Source organism: Pleurodeles waltl, chromosome 1_2 (assembly GCF_031143425.1).
Source record: "Pleurodeles waltl isolate 20211129_DDA chromosome 1_2, aPleWal1.hap1.20221129, whole genome shotgun sequence".
NCBI classification, from domain to species: Eukaryota; Metazoa; Chordata; class Amphibia; order Caudata; family Salamandridae; genus Pleurodeles; species Pleurodeles waltl.
In genome coordinates this window covers 512,431,748-512,456,903 of record NC_090437.1, presented here as the reverse complement: position 1 = coordinate 512,456,903, position 25,156 = coordinate 512,431,748, and the positions used below count along the sequence as shown (strand labels likewise).

Here is a 25,156-nt window from a genome sequence, read left to right as displayed (position 1 = left end):
TAGGGAAAAGGGAAATTGTGAGGAAATGGTTAGTGAGGATGGGCCACGAGTGCATGATTGGACTAAGGAAATGCAGAGAAGGCGAACATTGGAAGAACTGATATATGAAGGCAGGGGTTGCCCCAAGAAATTTAGGAAAATATGGGACTATTGGGCATAGAAGACCGCTAAAACAGGCTTGCCACAGTTGGACACAAGGCCATGAGGCCCTGACTGGAAGAAAGTATGATGCAGCATACAATGGACTCCAAGAAAATGACGGTAACCACCCATGGGCAACGGCGGTAGACCTCAGCCCTTGGACCAGTGGTTCCCAACCTGTGGTCCGGGGATCCCTGGGGGTCCATGAAGCCTCCTCAGGGGGTCCACGACTGCTTAGAAAATTAAATAACATTAAGAGATTAGGTTCCCATCTGACAGTAATGACTTAGCGGGGGTCCCAGGATTCCAATGATTCACTGGGTGTCCCCGGGTTCCAGTAATGATAAAATGGGGGGCATTAGAAGTCAAAAGGTTGGGAACTACTGCCTTAAACATTCCTAAAGGTTTATACAAAGTAACTGCAACCCCTCTGGCCTGAGGGAGACTATTGGGGGTGGGGCGAGTTCACTGTGCATGTGTCAGATGGTTAAGGGTTTATTTTGAGGGGGGAGATAAATGTTTTACCTGAATTTAGGTTTTTCATGTAACACTACGGTTACAGCTTTAAAATTCAGAAAAATGTATTATTAAAAAAACATAGAAAGAAGCCATTATGGGTCACACTTGAAGTATAAATAAGAATGTGTGTGTGTGACTACAGAAGGTGATCAGATCATATTTTGCACAATTTCAAAAATGTATCAAAGGGGCGTAGACTGTGTTAAATGAGGCATTGCACCATTTCTATGCCGGGATAATAAGTGCCTCATTTATCTGCTGGAGGAAAAGGAACTCTGTCACAACAAGGATGGTGTTCCCTCCCCGCCAACACTGCGGTTTGCCCGCCCAATTTAAAAGCAGGCTGACCATAAGTTTAATCACGGCAGAGACTACGCTGGCCCTGCTATGAATAAACCCCTTCAATGGCCCTGCAGAGTAAGGGTCTTTGGAAGGAGACCTCTAATTACACCCACCTGATTAAAAGGTCAGTTTTCAATGCCTTTATTGCCAGGAAATCCCTGGTGATAAGCAGAAGTCAAAACTGCTAAATGCTTCCCTCACCATGGGAGAGAACTCCCATGGTGAGGGGAGCATTTTCTAGCTTCAGGATTTTCTTTTTGAAAATATAAAAAAGAAAACACTTTGGTACTGTGCTCCATCATGTTGACAAAGCCCTGCATCAAAAGCATTGACAGAAATCACCATGACTGTTGTTCCTGTCAGTACTTTAGAAATTACGGCTAGCTTGGCAGTCATTTCTAAATTCGGTGGGCAGCATCTCTTTCAGGGCGACCTCCCATCTAAATATAAATTGGGCCCTAAGTTTGAAGGTGCACTTAGTGGTCATATTTCAATATGTCTGCAAATCAAACCCCTGCATTGAAACATGTGGATATTTTTCATATTTATTTTGATACCATAAAAACATATGGGTATATGCAATGAGTCTTTCATCCAAATAGAAGTATAATCAAATGTGAAGCATTGTAAATACTTATTTTTTTAGCGCCTCAATCAATTTGAATCCTTTCTCAGCAGCAGGGTGGAGTCTGGACGCGCCCCTGGACTAGGCCCGACGTACAAATTCGTCTTTGGATTACATTTCTAAATACATGCAATAAAGCATGCCATTGACCTCTAATACTGACATTGTGCCTCCAAACAGCTGGATATTTTATTTTCAAAGAGAATGTGTTCATAAACATACAAGGATAACAATAACATATACTCCCTCCCCTTAAGGTTAGAAAAGGAAACAGTTATCACAGATATGACAGCCTTTTCTGTAAATCTGAATATGAAATCATTCACTCTGCCCCAGCGAAGGATTTGTTGCAATTTAAGGACAATAAACAATTGCATAGAGGCACAAACATACACTTAAAACAAAATTCCCGAGTCCAAGTCCAGCCAAATATATTTTGTACACTTCAGATTAACCTTGCCCTTATTTCCATCTGTAGCAACACAGTTAGGTACACATAGTAAAACACATTTGACTTTGTAAGGATAAACTACTCAACATAATAAGTCCTTTAACTCAGACTTGTGAGTTAATATAGGGAGTGATGATGGCCAATACAACTATTGACATTCGGGCCTTCAGAAGCTACATTCTAACATCTATACTAATGCATGAGAGAGTATCTGATGCGAATGGTCTCATTTTTAGTAACCACTTCATACAACAATTTAGTGGTCATATTCATTCAAGGTAGTTTTTTGTTTACTTTTTCTACTGTTCTCATACAAAGCCAAGTTTAATTTCAGAGGGTTTTTCAACAGAAGAGCCTTTATCTCGGCCAAATAAAAAATGAACTCAGTTTTCCAGCATTGAAATTCCCATTGTCCTTGTCAATCCCGCAACAAAAGGGCCCCCCTTATTCTGCAATACTACTATTTCCTCACCGAATTAGCATTAAAGAAAATACACACGTTGGATAAGATCTTTTGTTACCACAATAGCAAGGTCATCTTCCTTAAGTAGTTCTGCACCAAAAGATTTGGATGGTAGTCTCATCTTCTTCTTCCAAAAGTGACTGGGTTTTTATGATGTGTGAATTTATACCTCAAACAACAACAGTCAACAAAATAGAGCACGCTTCCCAGTAGGATTCTTTTTTCCAAAGAGTACTAAAATCTGCTAGATTTAGGCCTCGATTACAAGTGACTGAATAATTAATTCTCCTTCCTACTACTTAATTTGGGGGGGTGGTTTTGGGTGGTGTTAGATTAACGTGTAGTAATGAAAATGACTACACATTAAAAAAACATAGAAAGTCACTGAAAAAACAAAGGTTTCAGGGACGTTATAGTTAGGAGGTAGAATTTTTTAAAAACATAGAAATTCACTTAAAAAGCCAAAGGTTACAGAGACATTATAGTTAGGCTCACATTTTAAACGTACATACCATATAAATTCACCAGTTATAGTCAGAGTCATCTCAAGGTAACTATAACTAAAGGAATTTTTTAAAAGGACAACAGCCAAAACAGCAGAAACAGAATTACACCAAATGTGGCAAGAAGCTAGATCTTTGTCTAGAATGCATGCCTTTTGTGATTTGGTGTAAATCCATTAACTAGTTTTTGTGAAACTAAGGTTAAAAAATCTTTGTATATCTGGACAGCTGTGTTCGAAGGACACTTGTGAGACAAGAGACCCATGAGCTTAACTTAAAAAATAGAGCATTCTGATTGGCCTAGGGGTCTTGTTTTTACCTTGGGCCATCTTGTTTATTTTTTAAATTTAAAGTTGGGTTTCCTTATGAAGGCCACCATATATTTTTTATTTTCAAATGACCCCAGGTGGCCAGACCCCAGTGGTCAGTTTACATCATCATTTGGGGAGGAAGGTGCTGATTTTGGCCCCAGGGATCCCACCACCTGCGGTCCACTGCATGCGGCCCCCTCCGTGGTCATAGAAAGGATCAGGGGATCCCATCCCTCTGGACCCTTTTTTATGGGGAAGGGGGCACACGCTCTGCTGCTGAAAACTACAAATAAAGAAAGACTTCATGCTATAATGTATATTTTTTATATTTCATCTCACCTGCACTTACACTCTGTTTGTATATACATGATGTAATAAAAGAGGTGCCAATGCATGAGCAGAGTGATAAAGACTGATGCAGGTTTCCCGCGTCTACACTCCTGGATCAACCTGCAAGGGCTTGTAATCCCGGCTCAATGGGGCGAAAGTGTTTGTGGGACATATATATATATATATATATATATATATATATATATATATATATATATATATATATATATATGTCCATCAACTTTGCATAGCTAAGTTCCAGCCGCTTTGTAGCTCAGAAAATTGAGTAGCTCAGATGTTGCAGGAGGTAAAAATTAAGAATTTGCCAAGAAACAACTGTGGGATAATCTGTGGAAAATTTCTAAACGAGAACAAGCCAAGTGGTGGGAAGCCACCACGTTACAAAAATATGTTGACTCTAATAGAGTACCAAGAGGGTTTAGGATTTTTATTTTACCAACTATATTCAACCCTGATCCGTAAATAATTGGAGAATGGGCTGCCAACAACCATAACTGCTCCATGGGGATATAAAAAATACTTATTAAATATGCTAGGAGAGAAGTGGAAAAAGCAGCATTTGAAGTTGATAAATGTATTGTAATACTGAAAGAAAAATGCAGTGTGGAAGAATTTGAAGGAGAAATAGATAAAATACAAATTAAATTGGACAAATTGGAAGGAGAACTTATGGCTAAGAAACAACATAAATTTCATAGAGATGAGGTTGATTATGAAAAAGGTCAAATATTAACTTTTGGATGAAGGTTTGATTATTTGAGAAGCAATACTAGAGAGATTGGCTATGAAGAATTTACATCTTGTTCAAAAATTACAGGAGTTGAATTACCACCTCAAGCTGGAAGCGAAAAGAGAACTCATTGAGATACAACAGGAAGTGAGAATAGTGAGAGTGATGTATCCAATCAATCGGAAGCAGAGGGAGTAAAATCCCAAATTTTAAAGGAGTTCAATCTTATGGCACAGGGAAGAATAAAAGCTCAACGAGGCAAAGGTGCCCAAGGTCACAGAGGTCGTGGAAGAGGAGGCAGAGGAGGAAACAAAGGAAATGGAATGAGACAAAAAGACATCAAGAGTTCTCTGGGGATACGAACAAGGGGACAAATGGCATTAAATCAGTGAATAAGACCGTGGTAAACTTATCTAATATCATTTTGACTAAAACACAGGAAGAAGTCCTGTCTTTGGGATTTTCCTTTTGTCCTACAGCATTTTTTGATTATACTTCAAGCAGAATTGATTTATTTCATTTCATTAGAAAACTCAATTTGAGATATTGGCATGCAACAAAGTCACCTAAAGAAAAAGATAAAGATTGTAGCAGGAGAAGCCCGTCAATTCTCCAGATTGGTGATATAGAAGTCCCCCAAACAACGGGGGAATTAATTGAAGATATGAGTAGGTTTGATGACCCTATCACAAATCTGGAAGAGGAAGGCATGGAAATGAATTTGGATTGTGGGATAGCAAATATTTTTAAACCTAGATCTACTTTTTGTCCCCAAGTGACGAATGGACCCATTGACACATTTGAAAAATGTATGATTAAGGAGTTTCAGAGGATTGAAAAAAAGAAATACATTTTGTTATAAGAACTTGAAGAAGAAGCCACTCGAAGCCATTATGGAATTGAAAAATAACCAGGGTATTGTCATCAAACAATCTGATAAGGGAGGTAATGTTGTGATTTGGCCGTTGGATAAATACCTTGAGGAAGGTTTGAGACAACTCAATGAGACTAACCAATATGAAATGACTACTAGACAAAATTACTTAACAGCGAGCAGGGAATATTTAGATAAATTAAAAGCTTGGTGAGATAGAAGAGTTATTGAAAAAGATGAATATCTTGTCCTAAAATGTGATTGTCCTAAGCTTCCTGTATTGTTCATGCTGCCTAAATTACATAAAAACTCTGTTAATCCACCAGGGAGACCTATTGTCTTTTCTAGAGGCAGCTTGTTAGAAAATACGTCAAAATATGTTGACTTCTTTCTTTGACCATTCATAGAATCTCTGCCCTCTTATATCAAAGACACCAGTGATTTCCTGAGAAGGATTAATGGCATTGTATGGGACAAACAGCTCTTATTGCTCAGTTTAGGCGTGGAGAGTTTATACACCTGTATACCCCATGAGTTAGGTATTAGAGCAAGTAAACACTTTTTAAGAGCTAGATCAATATCTTTTTATACAGCATACTAACATGCTTTTACAGATGATGAATATCTGTTTAACAAGCAACTTCTTTGTTTTTGACAAGGAAATGTATATCAAACACAGGGGACAGTGATGGGTACTTGCTTTGCCCCCAGCTATGCAGGTCTTTACCTGGGCTGGTGGGAGGAGCAGATAGTGTATAACATTTGTCAGTTTGATGAACCGTTACATTGATAACATTTTCTGTATTTGGAATGGGAGTGAAAATGAGGCATTAGATTGTGTTAAACAATTGAATGATAATCAGTTGAATCTTAAATTCACAGTTCACATACATCCATCTGAAATAGAGTTTCTAGATTTGAGGTTGGAGTGCAGAGGCTCAAAATTGGTAAGCACTCTGTTTCGTAAGAAAACAGCAGGAAACAGTCTGCTCCATGCCAAAAGTTGCCATCCTATGAATCTCATACGAAGTATTCGTTATGGAGAATTACTCAGAGCTAAAAGAAATTGTAGTATCGAAGCTGATTTTATTTGGGAAGTTGAAATTATGAGCAACAGATTCCTTGAGAGAGAGTATCCCCTAAATCTTATTGGAACTACGTGTAAGAAAGTGTTGTTATTGAACCGTGAGAAATTACTTATTTCACGGGAGAAAGAAAAGGTTGAGGAGAGTCAGTATGATTGATCACAACCTTCCATAACCAAGCATGAGAGGTAAGACGTAGTTTGAATGAATTCTTTGATATATTAAAAATGGAGGAACATTTGGTTGATCACATTGGGCAAAAACCTCAGATAACTTTTAGAAGATGCACCTCTCTCAAGGATAAGCTTTGCACAAGTCTGACACAATCTATACAAAGCTGTAGACAGACACCTATACGAGGCTTTTTTACATGTGGTTCATGCAAAGCATGTAAATGTGGTAGTAGCCGCCATCAAATTCAGTTATCAAAACAAATACAACCTTATATAATCAAAAAACACTTGAACTGTAACACCTAATTTTGTATCTATGCATTAGATTGTCCGTGTGATAAATTCTACATTGTCAGCACAATCCATAAAGCAAAAAAACGAGTGCTTGAACATATGAGAGCCATTATTAGAGAGGATAAATCATACCCCATTGCGAGGCATTTTGCTTTATAACATCAAAAAACACCAATTTATTGAAATTTTGTGTTTTGGATAGTATCCCTATTTGTGTGAGAGGAGGAAATGGGTAACAGGAACTTAGGAGATTGGAGTCCAAATTTATCATCAAATATAGGACTACATATCTGGGAGGATTAAACCTGTATGAAGAATTATCAGTACACTTGGGATAAACTTAAACTTGAATGCATTCTGAAAAGTATTATCAGCTGTTTGTTGAGATAGTCCCAGAATTTATTAGAATTTGAGGTTATTGCAGGCACTAGATTTGGTGAATTGGAGAAATTATGTGTAGGTTTGAAGTTTAATAATTGTTTAAATTTTTGTCTTTATTTTTATTTATTAGGGAGACATCGTGACAACGGAGATATGTTGAGGAGTTGGAAATGCAAAAGAGCTAGTATATCTGAAGATTTGTTTAAGCGCTGCATGTGGCTGAGTTTGATCAAAATAATCATGAAGTAGGAACCTCTTTTTGTATTTATTTATGTATATTTAGAAGTGATTTCTTACAACATGTAAGGAAAAGAAGGGGGTTCCATGAAAGAAGGAGCTGAATTATTATTGACATAAATTACGGCATATCTTTGTTGAGATTTAAGGTGATTATTATGTTTAAAACTGTGCAGTTTTTGTTAGAGAGGAATAAGTTAAATATGAATTGCAAGTTATTAATAACTATCAAATGAATATACGTTTTTTTAAGTACCTCAGTTTTTTAAGCGTAAGGTAGAAGTGATGTGAAACTCTTTGCTTTCCAATATGGCCGACACGTTTTTTATGTTGTTAATGCATAGGCAGTTTTGTGTTATAATGTCACTAAATGGCTTGCATTTGACCTGTGAGCAAGGAGCGGAGGCTCCGAAAAGCGTCAGGAATTTTATTGCTGCATGTGAAATAAACACGCTTTTTATGATGAAAGAGTCGCGGTATGGTGCTTTGACAATCCTGAGGTGGCTTGTGTATTGAGGCAACGTGTTGTTGGGATATATATATATATTCCAGCAATATCTCCACACAGAGAAAAGCGCCGTACCAGATTCACGTTGAAATGAGGTGCTTTATTTCCTTAATCAAATCACGAAGGCAACAGAAGCAGTTATTCCTTCATTCCTTTTCAAAAGCAAGAGCTCTCTTGAACCTGATGCGTTTCGGCTGTTCGTGTCAGCCTTAATCATAGGTTTCTTCTATTTGAAAAATAACCACGTGATACTTGTCCTTCCATTTATATCATGACGTTTAAAGTCACAGAATCACTTTCATGCTTTTCAAGATATCACAGCCGTAGTGCATTAATTAATTACTCAGGTCAAAGTACACTTCCACATCCATTACTATCTCGAGTTATTGCTGTCATATATTCACTTCTCCTAGTATCATCACTAATGATGAGATATATATATATATATATATATAGATATACCACTGCTTTCCTGCCGCTTACACCGAGCTGCCGCCATGGGAGTGGTGCATCCGGCGCGGCTACCCGTAGAAAACATTTATAAGGGGCTGGTGCTTGACCAATGATTAAACCTTTTTTGAATTGTCTCCGAGTGCGTATGATATATATAGAAATAAATAAATATATATATATATATATATGTATATATATAATATATAATATATATATATATATATATATATATTAGCGAAAAAACCCTTTTTGGGTTTAGGGTGTGTAAGGGTGCTTGGGTGGTAATATATACTGGAATATATATATATGTATATTGAAATATATATATACATATTTATACATATACAGAAAATATATTTTTAAATACAGAAAAATACGGAACATAGGCTGGAGGAATTTATTTACTGTTAATCACAAATGCCAGGTCAGTAGGGGTACAGATTGAGAATTGGGGAGATAAATAAATATAATAGATTTCCTAATTAAACTTAATTAAGTGCAGATATACAGATATTCATGCTATTCTAGAATGCAAGTGTTTCAGATGATGCTATTGCACTGTATACCGCAGCAACCTTTTGATCATTCATGTACGAGTATACATTGATCAGTTAAATAAATGCGGACAAAATACCCATTGCAGGTTCATTTATACAGTAGATACAAAATAAAAATGGATAATACAGAAACAAATTGCCAAAAATAAACATGGATAAATACAGATGGAAATGTCGAAAAAATAAATACCATAAAACCGGGAGCCCTAATCTTAAACAACCACATTAATGATGTCACTGATAACACGATAGTCATATACACCACAGAGTTAGTGAATGTACACCTGTGGGCCCATTGCAAGGAAATAGCATCAGTCTTGCAGACCAGTGTAATTTTGCAGGTTGAATGTTATATTTGTGCATGGTTTACAAATCACTAAGTTTTGAGGTGGAAGTAATGCTCCATGTTATACAAGGTAAAGGCTGAGCACAGATTATGTGGGATGTAGAGTTCTGATTAAAAGTAAGGTGTGGCCTAAAGCCAGAACCTGTTCCAAAAGCATCTGTGAGAAACGCTAAAGCTGCTGTTTACAATAGTGTATCCACCAGTGGATATCTGGACACGTGCCCATTTTAAGTAGTAGTAATACAGTGGTTTAAAAAAATATTACACAGTGAGGATATTTATAAGGCACGGATCTTTGTTTCTGCTAACGATTTTGAGGCATTGCAGGTTGTAGAATAATATGGAATGTAAAGGTGTCCCACTTAGATATAGTTTATCTCATACGGGTGTTGTAAGCATGTTTCCAAACCGTTCTACACCATTATGCCACCTAGGGAAAGTGTGTAGTATGTTTTTCTAAGCTACGGAGGGCTGTTGGTAGAGCCTAACAGAAGGCATCTTTTCAGTGGCAAAAGTATCATAGCATATCATAAGTAATGTAACATACGGTCATAAGCAGTGCATGAGGGGGTGCAAGTTATAGTTAGCTCTGTAATTTGGGATTTTTTAACATATTCATCAAACTCCCCTGCTACCAACGCCCTGCTGTGCATGGCCTTTGCCATGTGTGCTGCGCCGATCCTCCTATGGCCATGCGCAGCAGGGATTGGTGCAGGAACATGCCTCTGGCCAGGCCTTCCAACCAACACCACATAGGCAGCCAAGGCCCCATGGACACAAAAACTCAAACAGACTTTTATTATATTTTTTCAAATGTTTATGCAGGTATCTCAATACATCCGCACTACCAGTGTGCAAGCTTCACCCCTTCAGTACTGCAGTGCCATACAAGTGTCACCTAATAAAGCTTGCATGGTACTGTGGTATTGTAAGGGTGAAGCTTGATCAGCAACTTCAATGGAAGTACTGCCATACCTTATGGGAACACAGCACTGGTTCCACTGAAGTGCAGCTGTACAGGTGGCCCCAAAATGTTCTTTTTCACTTCTGTTCCCAGGGGAAGGGAGTGAGGAAGCTCTTGGTCTGGCCTACAAGTTCCTGATAGTCAGGATATCCCTACCCTGCCCCTTTATAATACTGTTTTGACCTAGTTTCCACAGAAAGAGAGTTTATTGACTTGGCTATATCTTTGGTGTCATTTGACGAATCTTCACAAAACGTTCCAAAAAAAAGTGTGCCCAGCAGTCTTGTTGTGCATAGGAAGTTTTAGGGTGGTCCGTCAAGTGGGGACTGGACAGAATTATATCAAACTTTGCAAAAAGGTAGCTTTTAGTCTACAGATCACCCTTTTTGATTTGGCGTAAATCCATTCAGTAGTTTTATAGAAATTAAAGGAAATAGAAATTTGTATATATAGTGTTGCGTCAACTTCACGAATACTGCCAATCATGTGCAGAGATCTGATTGGCTGTCAACACTTCAACCAGGAAGTGTTTCTAGCCATTTTGAGACTCGGCTTCAGACCAATCTCAAAAACAAATGAAAAAAAAAGAAAAGGTGGCGGGGTATGTTAACCGTAACCCCTAGCCTTGGTGCAAGGATACCACTAGTACCTCCCCAGGGAAAGAAAGCATTTTTTTTAAATTCACAGAAAAATGTGCGTTTAAAAATGCTGTTGCCCCCAGGTGGGCCAAGTCCCAGGGGCATTATAGGGGCAAAAAAACGAGGAGGGCACATGAAGTCCCCATCCTAGGGCTTTCACAAGCCCTGGGGACCACCACCTCCCTGGGGGCGATGCTTTATAAATATATGGAAGGCCTCGCTGCCCCCCTGCACCCCAGGGAATCACCACCTCCCTAGGGCAAAGTATAAGATAGTATAATAGGGGGTTCGCCGACCCCCGTGTCCCAGTGACCAACACCTCCCCGGGGTAACATACTATTTAAATAATAGGGGGGGCCTGTGGACCCCCCCCAAGACCACCACCTCCCTGTAGCTATGTAGGGGACCACCACCTCCCACGGGGGGCAACATATTAATTTAATAGAGGGGTCCTATAGACCTCCCCTTGGTCCGGAGACCTCCACCACCCCAGGGCAATGCCTTACAAATATGTGGGGGGCGTGTGCCCCCATACTCTGGGGACCACACCTCCCTGGGGCAACATATAGCAAAAAAATAGGGGGGTCCTTTAGGCCTCCCAGGTGCTAGGGACCACCACCTCTCCAGGGCTACAAATGTATTTAAGAAGAGGGTCCGTCGTGGACCCCCAGCTCCCTGGGGCCAAATTAAAAAGCGTGGAGCCATATGTGACCCTGGGGACACAAACCTCCAGGGCTAACTCCTGCTACATCCAGAGGGGCCCACCCTCAGAAGGTAGCTGTTTGCTTTTGCTTGGCTGGAGCTGACAGCTCCCACCAAGCAAAAGCAAACATAACTCAGCTTTCAGTAAGCAGGAGATTTAAAAATAATTCCACATGCTGAAAGTGGAGTTTTTATCTCTTTTTGCCTGCCCGCTAACATGAGGGCAGGGAAAGAGATTAAAAATCACTGCTTCCACACGCAGGAAGCTGCTATTTAAAGTAACTCCCTGTGTGCTGGAGCAAAGCTCGCTCCCACAAGAGATGGGAGATGAGGGAACCACGGGGACCTTGAGGTTCCCCATCGTGGTCCCCATAGTTTTTTACTGGGTGCCCTAGGTGGGGCCAGGCACCCATAAGCATGTGTCCGGGCCCCAAGGGATGGGGTCCCTAGGGCTCAATCGGCCTAGGGAAGGTGGCCACATGGTCCCTTCCTTATTTAGAGTATTTATTTGGCCCAGTGGAAGTGGTAGTCCCTGGGGTTCATGAGGGTCTACGCACCCCCCCTGCATTTTTTTTAAATATAGCCCTGGGGAGGTGGTGGTCCCTGGGGCATGGGGGTCCATGTGGGCCCCCACTTGATTTCATTGTTGTAGCCCCAGCTAGGTGGTGGTCTCCAGGGCCTGGGGCATCCACGCGCCCCCCCCCCCCTTATATTAATATGATGTAGCCCTGGGGAGGTGGTGGACCCAGGGGCTTCAGGGTTCAGCACAGCCCCGGCATTTTTTTCAAATATAGCCCAAGTAAAGTGGTAGTCCCTGGGGCTCGAGGGGGTCTGTATGGTCCCACACTTTATTTTATTGTTGTAGCCCCAAGATTTTGGGTGGGTATGGGATTAGGGTTAGGGGTTGTGGGTTAATGACGTATGTGTGTATTTTATATATATATATATATATATATATATATATATATATATATATATACATATATACATACATATATATACATACATATATATACATACATTTATATGTATATATATATACATATGTATATATATATATATATATATTCACATACCTACAGATATATATACATATATATGTATTTGTGTGTATATATATGGCAAGTCGCGAATTATAGTTATTTTAGGGCACAAGTTATTGTTACTTGAAATAACTCTAAACTATAACTGCTGAATTTCTATGGCTTTGTACGAGTAAATTCAGAACCTAACTATAACTACCTTGTAACCTTTGTTTTTTTCAGTGAATTTCTATTTTTTTTTAATGTAAAGTAATTTTAATTACTATATGTTAATCTGACCACGGCCGAGCACGGCGGGTGTTGTCCACAGGGCCTGTCTCTGTCAATGCATCTGTGAGTGGATGCGTGAGTGTCTGAGTGGGTCTGAAAGTAGGAGTGTGAGTCTATGAATGGGTCTCAGAGTGTGCATGAGTGTCTGAGTGGTTATGTGAGTGGGTGCATGAGTCTCTGAGTTCATGTATGAGTGAATGAATTTGTGTATGAATGAGTCTGTGAATGTTTTTTTTGCATATTCCCGAATATTCTTGAATATCCTTGAATATCCTTGAATATTCGAGGATATTCGCAAATATTGAGCTTGTTGTAAAAAAATCATTTTAAATCCATAATTTGACCCTAAAACACCTCTATATCACACTCCTGGGTCAGGGTACCGCCACCCTGACCCCTTATACCACTTATCATTTCAGTTTTCAGCCCTGGGAACCCTCAACATAAAATGTCAGCCGCAAATTTCTAGTCAGGTTGTGGCCAGCCAATTACAGTGCTTCTAATTTGCACACGCATTCTCAAAAATGTGTGAATATTCATTCACAGCCAGAGATGAACAAATTTGGATTTTCCGTAATTTCTTGTAAACTACTGAATGGATTTACATAAATAACCAAAGGCATAATCTGCAGACCGAAAGCTAGCTTTCTGCCAAATGTGGTGTAATTCCGTCCAGTGGTTCGGGCTGTAGTCGTGGTCAAAGGTCATATGATAATTAACATGAGAAATGCAACTTTTTTCACACAACTCCTCCCCCCCCTTTTTTTCTCGACCCCTGCTTCACATATCACCTCAAAACTTTCTGTGCACAACAAGAATCACCAGGGCACTTTTTGGGTAAAATTTGGTGAAGATTCATCAAATGGTCCCAAAGATATAGACAAGTCAAAAAACGCTTTTTCTATGGAAACAATGTCCTAACTATAACCACCTACTGGTGATCACCAGCAGGTAATATATATGAATATATGGAGAGAGAGTTTATACTTACATGCAAACTTTTCGCTACTAATATGCCTTTACCATGCATGCCTTACAACGAAAATGTAAGTATTTTACAGGTAAGTACAAACTCTTTATATATAAATATAAAGGTTTTATACCTACTTGTAAGATACTTACATTTTCATTGTAAGGACGTCTGGTAAAGTCATATTTGTTGTAAAAATGTAAGTGGTAAAGGCATGCGTGGTAAAGACGCATGCATTGTAATGACCGCATTGTAAAGACATGCATGGTAATGGAATGTGTGATTCACTCATGCAACTCTGCCAAACTACTTCATAGTCATACAAAAAGTACCAAAACGAATCCCAGTGTCACTTCATTGAACATACTGCAGTCTTATTTAAGGTGTAGTATGTGATTCAACATGTGTGCAATGACCATGGTCTGACATGTAATTCAATAATTGTCCTTCTTCTATTTTCAGCCAAGTTCTTGAAAGCATGAACATAATAGGATGATCAATCTCAGTATGGGATCAGAACCAGGAACTCTCGTTAATGCACCTTAGCATTACAACCAGCTCACCTGAAACTCATTACAACCAGATTACCTGAAATTAATTACAACCAGATCACCTGAAAACTCAGATGATCGTTATAAACTACTGCCAAGATATAACCAAGGCTCCTATTGATTAAGGAGCCTTGGCATGCACAAGCATAGTTTAAAGTTCAGAGTGAATAAGACTTCGCATACAGCTTTTTTATTGAAGATCTTTGAAAGATTCCTTTTAGAGTTCCTGTGGATCCAACATATGGCCAGATTTACAAGGCCCTTGCACCCCTTAGTGCCACATTTGCGGCAAACGTTTTTCCGCTAACAGGCCACTACTATAGTGCTATATTTAACCTAGTTTGCGCCACCTTGTAAACCCTTTGCGCCACATCATGCATAGTATATGCATGATGTATGCAAAGTGGGTATTCCCTTGCTAGAGATTCGCTAAAAATGGCGCAACTAAATCTACAAGATTCCATTGCGCCATCTCTATCATCATTTTTAACGCCTGCTTAAAGCAGGCATTAAAATGAGGCTCCCATTGATTTCAATGGGCCTCTTAACACTATACTAGATTGGCGTAAATTACGCTATTGCCCCTAACATGTGCCATGGTGTGCCATATTGTAAATACGGTGCTATCATGGTGGCATTAGGGGATGCAAGGGGGCTGTAAGAAAGGTGGTGCATCACTTGTGATGCACCACTTTCTTGTAAATGTAGCCCATAGTGTCAAGTTTGTCAACACAAAACGTATCTGATTCTTCTTGTTTTCTTTCTAGGACCTTTCAGTTCTTGCAATATTTTCAAGCAATAGTGATGCCACAAACCACTAGGGATTCTTTCTTCGGTGAACTCTTCAATCAATTTAATGTGTTATAGAATTTCTCACACAATTGTCATGATTTATCCAAGGTCCTCTATGCTGTTTGGTTTGAGGCCTACAGCCTCATTAAGAAGTTCAGGGGATTCTGTGAGGTTTCTTATTGCTTCCTCGTGCCACGATCTTTGACTTCAAAAAAGAGATCTTGCGTTTTCAAGTGGAGGCTCATGGTGGACTTCCTGATTAGTGTGAAGACTTGGTTCCACTCCAACTAAATGTGGAAGTGCGAAGCTGGATTCTTACACTTGTTGTGCTGCTTCATGCTCTCTGATCCGCACAGAGAATGAAAGCAAAGAAATCCTCTAGTAGATGAAGAAGCATGAAACTTCCAGCATAACAACTGCAGTTACTCATGACTGGAGAAACGATAAGTTGATGTGTAAAGGACCCAGAGCACACCTTCTAACTAACATTGGTTTTACATCATAACAAAAATACATTGTAAGAGAGAACACACTTTCATCAACTGGGCTGATGGAAATATGTCACATCATCAGTCTAGTGGGCCCTAATAATAGATAAATGTGTAGATGCCACATAGTTCCCTTACCAAATGAGAATGGTCTACAGAAATGATCCTTAGTCCACTTCGCACTGATGTGTCTACAATTCCATATTCTAAAAAGCAAGGGAGAATGGCATCAAAGACCATGAACGTATGACGTTCTCCTTACTAGGAGATACGTTTCAATGAATAATGGGATGTGCACCTCAGTAAGCCATAGATACGAGGAAGCAATAGGTCCTGCACCAAAAAAACACTCTAATACAATGATTTTTAATCGAAAGAAAAAAAGAAGGAATGTCCAGATGTCTTGAATGAATAGCCCAAAAACTAATCTACAATAATCTTAGAGTCGTTGAAGTTAAACGCTACAGAAACGAGAGAAAAATAATGATTACAGACTTATTGAACAAGAGCTCACTTCTTTTTGTCAATTATTTTGTTTAAATATTGTATCTTGGGCACGAAAATTTTCGTTTGTAAAAAATATTTTTATTATTTTATTATTATTAATATTGATTGACCTTCTTCCCAATTTGGCCAGGCATTGCCTTTATACCTGCCTCCGTCCCATTTTTTGGTGACAAACGTTCTTTCAGCGCTGGTCACCGTCATGCCTCATGGCAGGGTTTTGACCAACAAAATGTCTCCAGATTGCCTTATAAGTACTTTATCTGGGCTTTTGGAGACCATTGATAATAGAATGTGATCAAGTGTTTGCACCAGCAACGCCTTAATAAATAATTCAGGATTGGAAATATGTTCATTTTTATCTTAACATGCAATGTCTCGCCCACCATCAAATGTTTGTAGCTATCTGGTATCCAGGCACCTACTTGACTATAATGGAAAGGCAAACAATGGTTTATATTTTCAGTTTCATGTATGCACTGACGCACTGCCTTTGAGACAATGTTTTGTGTTGCATTCTCTCTCTTCTAATCACCACAGTACCACCAAGTAGACTCAGGCCCATATTTATGACCTGGTCTGATGCAACGTCAGATTTTTTAAGCCATGCGTGGCTTTGAACGTCTTCAAAAATATGAGTAATGCAACGCAGTGCTAATCGCTGCATTTTTTTTACTTTGCACCAAGGAGATGTTCCATTGACGCTGTGTGAGTGTTCCAACACAGCTCCCATGGTTTTCAACTCATTTCCAGATTTACCAAACTTGGTAAAGCTTGGAATGTGTTGAAAAGATGCGCCTCCTCTGGAGAGACGTAATGAGGAGAAATGTCTTTATTTCTCCTTGCTTTTCCTTTTTCTATGTGTACTGCATTCTGAAACACACATAGAAAGAGTAAACAGCCTCTCAGGACTGTATTTGTGCAGGAAGGGACACCTCCATGCACAAAAACAATCCTGCCTACAATACAGGCACCCCTGCACCATGGTGCAAGGGTGCCTGCGTTGGCACTAGGCTGTCAAAACAGTGCTAGCGCAATGGAAAAGGCCAGAAATGCACCGTATTGGAGAAATGTGGCCCATTCCTGGCATTTTCCTGTGACGCAGGGCAACGTCACAAAGCAGCAAGGTAACTTGCTGCACTGCCCTGTACCACAAAGGTCATAAGTATGCCCCTAAGGGCCGTGTTAGGTGCTATACATGCATTAACTTTCTCTCTCTCTGTCTCATTTCTCTTGTCTAAAGGTGATGTAAGTTAAGTACTATGCAAGGTCCAGCATGGCCTGTTGCATTCTTCTCTTCTCCTTACCTCTCTCTTCATTGTCCACCCTCTTCCCCCTTTTTGCTCCTACACCAAGCAGAACTTTCAAGCAGCTGAAAGAGGCCGGGGGGGTTTACTACACAGCCACCAGCGTGATGCAATGCCTATGAGGCGTTTACTCTAAGTCCTGGGGCAGTCACTGATTACGGAACAGTATTGTGGTGGGTACTCTCGCTTGCAAATGATGATCCACCCACCTCTACTGTACTCTATTTGAATGCTCATATTACTCTGTTTGTAACATTAACTCTCCAAGGTTAGTGTGAACAACAAGTAAAGGCTGACACCAGGACTGGGTAGAAGATTTGGAACTCAGGTTATGTAAGACTATCTATTATCACAAAATAAACCAAATATCCACTTAGAGTTCTGTCTTTACACAAAGGAATATTGGAGCAGTTAAAATAAGGGACCAAAATAAACACAAAGTCCTACCTAGTTACTTCCTTGGATGAGATATGACCCAAAACAATGTTATAGTCCTTATGTAGTACAGCACTACAATGTAAATAATATGGAACTCTGAGCTATGGGCAGCAGTGGTTCCTCTATGAGGGCGAAGAAGCGCCACCCTTCCCCTCACTGCTGCACTAAAAGCGTGAAAAATAAAGTGGTAACATAAAGATTTTATTACCATTTTATTTTTTTACTCAGACAGCCTAACCCAGTGTGAGGGTGGGATGGGTCCAATGGGCCATTGCCACTGATTGTCAGCAATGAGGAGTGGGCACTTCTGCGCATGTCAGTTTGGCCAGCTATCTTGAGATGGCCAGCCTGACATGCACAATTCAAACCTCTCTAAGCTAAGCTGTCGTAGACAGCTGGGTGGAGAGCAGGCACATGCCTCCAGTGCCTTTTGGAGCGCTGAGCCAGCCCGCTATAGCCAATTCTGGCACTTCACTCATGCTGCTTAACATTATTAACTGAATGAGAGCAGTGTCTGGATTGGTTAACGGAGCTGGCTGATTGACCTCGCGCTCAGAGCCAGGGACTGGAGAGCATCGAGGACGTGCTGGGACGTGCTGCGGGCTGCAAAGATAATTTAAATATTGAATTTTCTTTATAAAATGTTTTTTATGTAAATAATGTAATATAACTGGTGCTCTCCTCAAGCTCTGCAATACAATCAGGTCACGTTCGTGCAGCGTGTTATATTAAAATAAAACTCCTCGCATAGTAACCCACCATTTTCGTGTCATCAACCGTTACTGCCTATGATGACAGGAGTTCTCAGCTGTCCTCGGAAATGTACCCGTTTCAGCCTATCACTGTGGTTTTGTTTACAGCCCCCAGCCAATGAAACAAAAGTGCCAGAGACAGTGGCAAGAAAAAAAAATCTCTGTTAAGCGTTAATGAATCTGCCACATAAGCTTGTTTTCCTCCCAAGTGTGCATTCATTCGATATATCATAGTAACAATAAATTTGAATACAACATTTGCGTCATGTCCAGACAGTTCTCTGACCTTCATCAGCAGTTTACTGGTGCGATGTTGGAAACAGCTCTTGATGCTATTCGTCCAGTCATACTAGTATTCATAAAACCGTTTCCAGCTCCTAATTGTAGTTGAATATCAGCGAACTGTACGCACTTAGGATATATTTTGGTGCGACCCTAATTTAAGAGTGTTTTCTTACTGAACATGCACCGTCATGACCTGGCAATTGTCTTCTCCACGCGTTTACCAAACTTTTTGTTGTGGCTGTGACCCTGCAGCATGACTGAGCTTTCGGTACTGATTTTGAAATTCCTAATGAATTACAATTTGGAGTAGAAATAGTGCAAATCAAATAATGTATTACAAATAAACTTCTGTCTAAGTCCTAACATAAACTAGCTGGAACGTTGGCTGGATCTATTAAAACTTTCTCTAGGTCCCTTAGTGTCCCTCCTCAAATTTAAAGAGCTGCTACTATGGCACGAGGATTGACAGCATGATCCGGAATTCAAAGGAGACAATGACAATTCCTGTAGAGCTGGTCGATTCTAGATTTTAAATTTGTGTCAGCTAGGGCTAGTGCTTCCAGTAGACAAGGTAAGGCACTAGCCTCTCCATGCCACCTAGAGGTAGGGCACATTTATTGCATAAGGGCCCCAAAATTACTTTTTTGTATATGGAGAACACTCCAGGAGGTAACATTCCACTTTGACTGGGACTTTGAAAATCCTTGCACTGTTCCTGCTGCCAGTACAGAATTTGTAGGAGTAATGGGCATCCATTTTTAGAGAATGGATGCCTGTCTTGCTGTCCCAAAGAGTAAACTACTGGGCAAGATGTACAGAACTTACTAAGAAAATCACAAGAGTTCAGAGTCACACTCTGCATTTATAAAAAACTGAAACAAGCCCATAGGACACTCTTATTTAGAACTCAACATGGCACTTCCCCACGGATCTTGCTGGTTCGGACCTTGAATACCCACATTCTCTGGTTGCAGTGATCAGTGTCTGTCTTCTTTTGACCTTTGTGCAGCAGCTTGAATGCAGTGTTGGCTCTCCAGGTTGTGTGATCCCTCTGAGTCGTGAAGAGAACCTCGAGTTTTCCTTCGGGGATCAAGAGAAAACATCCCAACCATTCAGGGGATCCCCACTGAGCTCAAGACCTAAGAATAAGTGTGAGATATGGAGATATGGGAGACTCCAAGGCCCATGGGCGTAGGAAGTGTGGGGGACGCGGGGATGTATCCCCCCCAGATTTTGGAGGGTGGGGGAGACGGGGACGAAGGTGGGGGGGAGAAGGGGACAAAAAAAGTCCCCTCTTACTTCTATTGTTCAGAGGGCCATTAGCGCACAAAAGCGCTACTTATAATAGCCCTGTCCCGGCCATCCTCCCATCTGATGGTAACAGAATGAAGGTGAGTCCGGAGGCCCCCTGCGCCCTCTGCCCTTTTGTTTGTCCTGTTCACAGCTGTGGGCATTAAGGGTGCTCATAAGATCAAAGGGCACGAGGGGGAGAAAAGAGTTTTTTTTTATTACTGTCTGCAAGACCTGCTGCCCCCTTGAAGAGGAGCACTGCAGAACGCCTTCAAGAGGAACTGCAAGACAATGAGGAAGATCTAAAGAGAGAACAGAGTCCCACTCAGCCTGACACCTGCAGGCTAGAAAGGAGACTCTGTGAAACACAATATTTGTATTTGCCTAAGATCACACCAGTTGGTGAAACAGTGAAGTCGAGATTGAGCCCAGATTTTACCTTTTCACACAATTTAGCTATTAGAAGGGTATATTTTTCTAACATTTATTTTATTGTTTTGTTATCTAGGTAATGAAGGGCTTGATTACAGCTTGGCTAACTGTGAGATGCCATATTTCATTTTGGGCCGTTATGCCTAGCGTTATTTTTTATGTTGTTGTTATCGTTACATACTTAAGCATTTTAAAGTATATTATCTTTTTTCTATCTTTTCTTCACTCTACTCTGAAACAATCTACCCTATACCACTGCACCCTACACCACTTTTCTCCACTCTGTGCTACTCTACGCCACTGCAATCTATGCTGTACCACTCCACTCTACACTACGCCACCGCAATCTATGCTATTCTACTCTAACCATAGTACACTACACCCCTGCACTCTGCCAGTGCACTCTTCACCACTTTACTCAAAACCAATGCACTCTTTGCCACTGCACTCTATGCAAATCTACTCTTAACCACAGCACTCTGTTCCACTGCTTTCAATGCCACTGTACTCTGCTCCACAGCACTCTATGCCACCGCACTCTATGCCACTCTACAATACACCACTGTACTCTGCGACCCTCTAATCTGCAACATTGCACTTTCTGCCACTGAACTCCACGCCACTCTACTCTGCACCACTGCACTCAATGCCACTGTACTCTGTCCCACTGCACTCTTTTCTGCACCACTGCACTCTAATCTACTCTACACCACTCCACTGTAGGGCACTTCATTCTACTTTGAAATCATCTCCTCTATGCCACTGCAATCTACGCAACTCTATGCTATGCCAGTCCAATCTACCCTGCACCACTCCAATGTACCCTGTGCCAATCCAATTGGCTCTGCACCGCTCTATGCTACTGCACACTACATCACTATGCTCCACTCTGCAACAATCTACTCTTCACCACTATACTGTACTCTGCAGCAGTCTACTCTATGCCACGGCACTCTATGCAACTCTATTCTACTCTGCACCACTGTACTCTAAGCCACTCTTCTCTACTCTGCATCACTCTACGTCACTGCACTCTACGCCAATGCATTCTGTGCCACTGCATTCTATGCCACTCTACACCACTACCCTTTATGACACTCTGCTCTGCAACACTGCACTCTGCCACTGAACTATACTCCTCTATACTCTGCACCACTCAACAATATATGCCACTCTACTGCACTCTACACCAATGTACTATATGCCACTACACTCTATGCCACTCTACTCTGCATCACTGCACTCCACCACTCTACACCAGTTTACTCTACCATGCACCACTCTACTCTGCAATGCACCGCATCACTCTAAGAAACAGCACTCTGAACCACTGCAATCTATGTTGTGCCACACCACTCTACCATGCACTGCATCATTCTATGACACAGCGCTTTGCCCCACTGCACTCCACACCACTGCAATCTATGATGTGCCACTCCACTCTGCTCTCCTCTACTCTTCACCACTCTACACTAATGCACTGTACGCTAAACCAGTGCAGTCTTCGCCAATGCACTCTACACCACTTTACTCAAAACCAATGCACTCTATACCACTACACTCTACATCAATCTACTTTGCACCACTGTACTCTATGCCACTTCACTCTAGACAACCAAACTCCACTCTGACACTTCACTCTGACATTACACTCCATGATACTAGACTCTGAAACTCTATTCCATTAAACTCTAACACTTTCTCCACTCTGTAGCTCCCTACACAACTCCCTATACGCCACTCCATTCCACTTTACTCGACTCTATACCACTCCACGCCACTCTATGCCACTTCAATCTATGATACTCTACGCCACTGCACAACCCTGTATGCCACTCCACTATACAACAATGTACTATGCTCAACAACACTCTACCCAACTTTCTCTATGCCACTTCACGTTACTTTACTTCACTCTATGCCATTTCACTCTTCTTTATGCCTTTCCACTCTATAACACTCTGCCACTCCACTCTATGACACTCTATTACACTGTGACACTACTCCACTCTACTACTACTTTATGGCATTGGCGCTTGATTAGAGATTCAAATCTCCGTTGATTGCCTTCTCACTCATATGAGACGTGAGTCAGATTTATTTTCGCCGTTTTGGTTACAAGCACTCTGTAACCCTTTTAACTCAAGCTTAACGAAGGCTTAGCATGATCCTGATACTTGTCTAGGGGATCGAAATATCGACGGCCAAAGTACCTTGACTTGAATTTGTGATATTGTACATAAGTTGGCATAAGCATAGGCACTATGAGCTAGTGACTTCTAGATTCACTATTTGAGTCATTCATGTAAAAGTCGGTGTATAAAAGCTTGTAAATCATTATTGTGGATGCTAACCTTGTAGGAAAGTAGCCTCTTTCTAGCTTGGTTACCCACACTTTAGGCCTCTTTGCCAGTGTCTTTGAGTGTGTCTACTGGGATCCTCCTAATCAAGACCCCAGTAGTTATGCTCTCTCCCTTAAATTATGGCTGTTGCATACTGGTAACCCAGTATTTCACCCAACATTGGCATACTGGTGCCCCCTTATAAGTCCCTAGTATATGGTACTTAGGTACCCAGGGCATTGGGGTTCCAGGGGATCCCTATGGGCTGCAGCATTTCTTTTACCACCCATAGGGAGCCCATGCAAAAGGCTTCTGCAGGACTGCCATTGCAGCCTGCGTGAAAAGGTGCATACACCCTTTCACTGCCAGTTACACTGCGCCGGGTCACTTATATGTCACCCCTATAGCAAGCCCTCCAGCCCTGAGGGCAGAGTGCAGAGTACCAGTGTGTGAGGGCACCCCTGCACTAGCAGAGGTGCCCCCATGACCTCCAGGACCATTTTCCCAGACTTCGTGAGTGCAGGGATGCCATTTTACACGTGTACTGGAAATAGGTCACTACCTATGTCCAACTACATAATGGTAACTCCGAACATAGGTATGTTTGGTATCAAACATGTTGGAATCATACCCCAAGGCTTTTGCAAGCATTGGTTGTATGATTTTATGCACTCTGGGGGCTCCTTAAAGGACTCCCAGTATTGCCATTCCAGCCTTCTGAGGTTTTCCAGGTAGCCCCAGCTGCTGCCACCTCTCAGACAGGTTTCTGCCCTCCTGTTGTTTGAGAAGCTCAAGCCCAGGAAGGCAGAACAAAGGATTTCCTTTGGGAGAGAAGTGTTACAACCTCTTCCTTTGCAAATAGGTGTTACAGGCTTGGGAGAGGTAGCTTCCTTCCCCAGGCCACTGGAAATGCTTTGAACGACACATTTGGTGCCCTCCTTGCATAATCCAGTCTACACTGGTTCAGGTACCCCCAGTCCCTGCTCTGGCACGAAATGTCAGTTTCCCACCTAGGCAAGTGTGTTTTTACATTTTTCTTGTAATTGGTGACATTTACAGATAACTATTGTAATGGCCGAATACCAGTCTTTCTCGATTTCCCCTGTTGATGTTTTCCCACTACATTTGATCTTTTATATTTTGATTGAATAAATGCATGACACATTCCATTTGCATACTATTTTAATATCATTTTTTATGGGAGTGGTGTTGCATTTTATTCAAGGAACCCTGTTCCTTTAAAGTTAGTTTACTGCTCCATTCTAGGACACTCTACTTACTCCATGACACTACGCCACACCAGTCAATGACACTTCATTCTCCTTCATGCCATTAACTTTGAGCCATGTTGAATAGGAGTCTTACTAGTGTACAGCATGGTAAAAACACATTGGCAAAGGCAATAGAACTTGCATAGGCGAGACCTATTGGCTTTGCCACTGCTTGTTTATAAGGTATGAACTTAAGGTGACTTGCAATATCCTTATGTACGCAGGGGGTATTTTACCCCATATAATACATGGTCACACCACCAACTTTCACACAAACCACTTAAAACCTTTGTGCATAGCTTCTGTCATTCCAAGCTATTAAAGTAGAGCAGAAGAAAGAAAAGCAACATTCCATTTTTTGCTTTAAACAGCTGCATTAATTATGCTCTGTGACCTGATCTGCCTTTCACCTTGGCTGCTAGCTCTGGCAGAAGGCATTGTAATGTCAGAACTCGACTGTAATAACCCTATCATAGTCATTTTCTGATGTCTTTTCTTTATAATCAGTGACTTGGTGCATCACAAACAGCTGATTCTAAAGAAATTAGTGACTGCAGTTTATACAGAGATTAAAGAATCCATGTTTATATAGCCTGTAACTCCAAGAGCTTCTTCAGTTGAAATGCTTCTAGTTATGACTGATGTGGAGCTGAGATTCCCAAGATCACACACAGGAGTAGAAGTGTTATTAGAACTATGGTTTCCGAGCACAGTTTACAGCTGTTGTACCTAATCGCTTTTGATATCATCAGTGCAGTTCCAGCTGGCATGAG

The 25,156-nt window shown here is 40.9% G+C and overlaps 1 protein-coding gene across 3 annotated transcripts in view; it reads right to left on the bottom strand.

Moving 5' to 3' along the window:
- Positions 1-25,156, bottom strand: part of ANK2 (ankyrin 2) — a 1,630,948-nt gene that overhangs the window by 1,562,908 nt on the left and 42,884 nt on the right. The gene's annotated exons all lie outside the window — the stretch shown is intronic.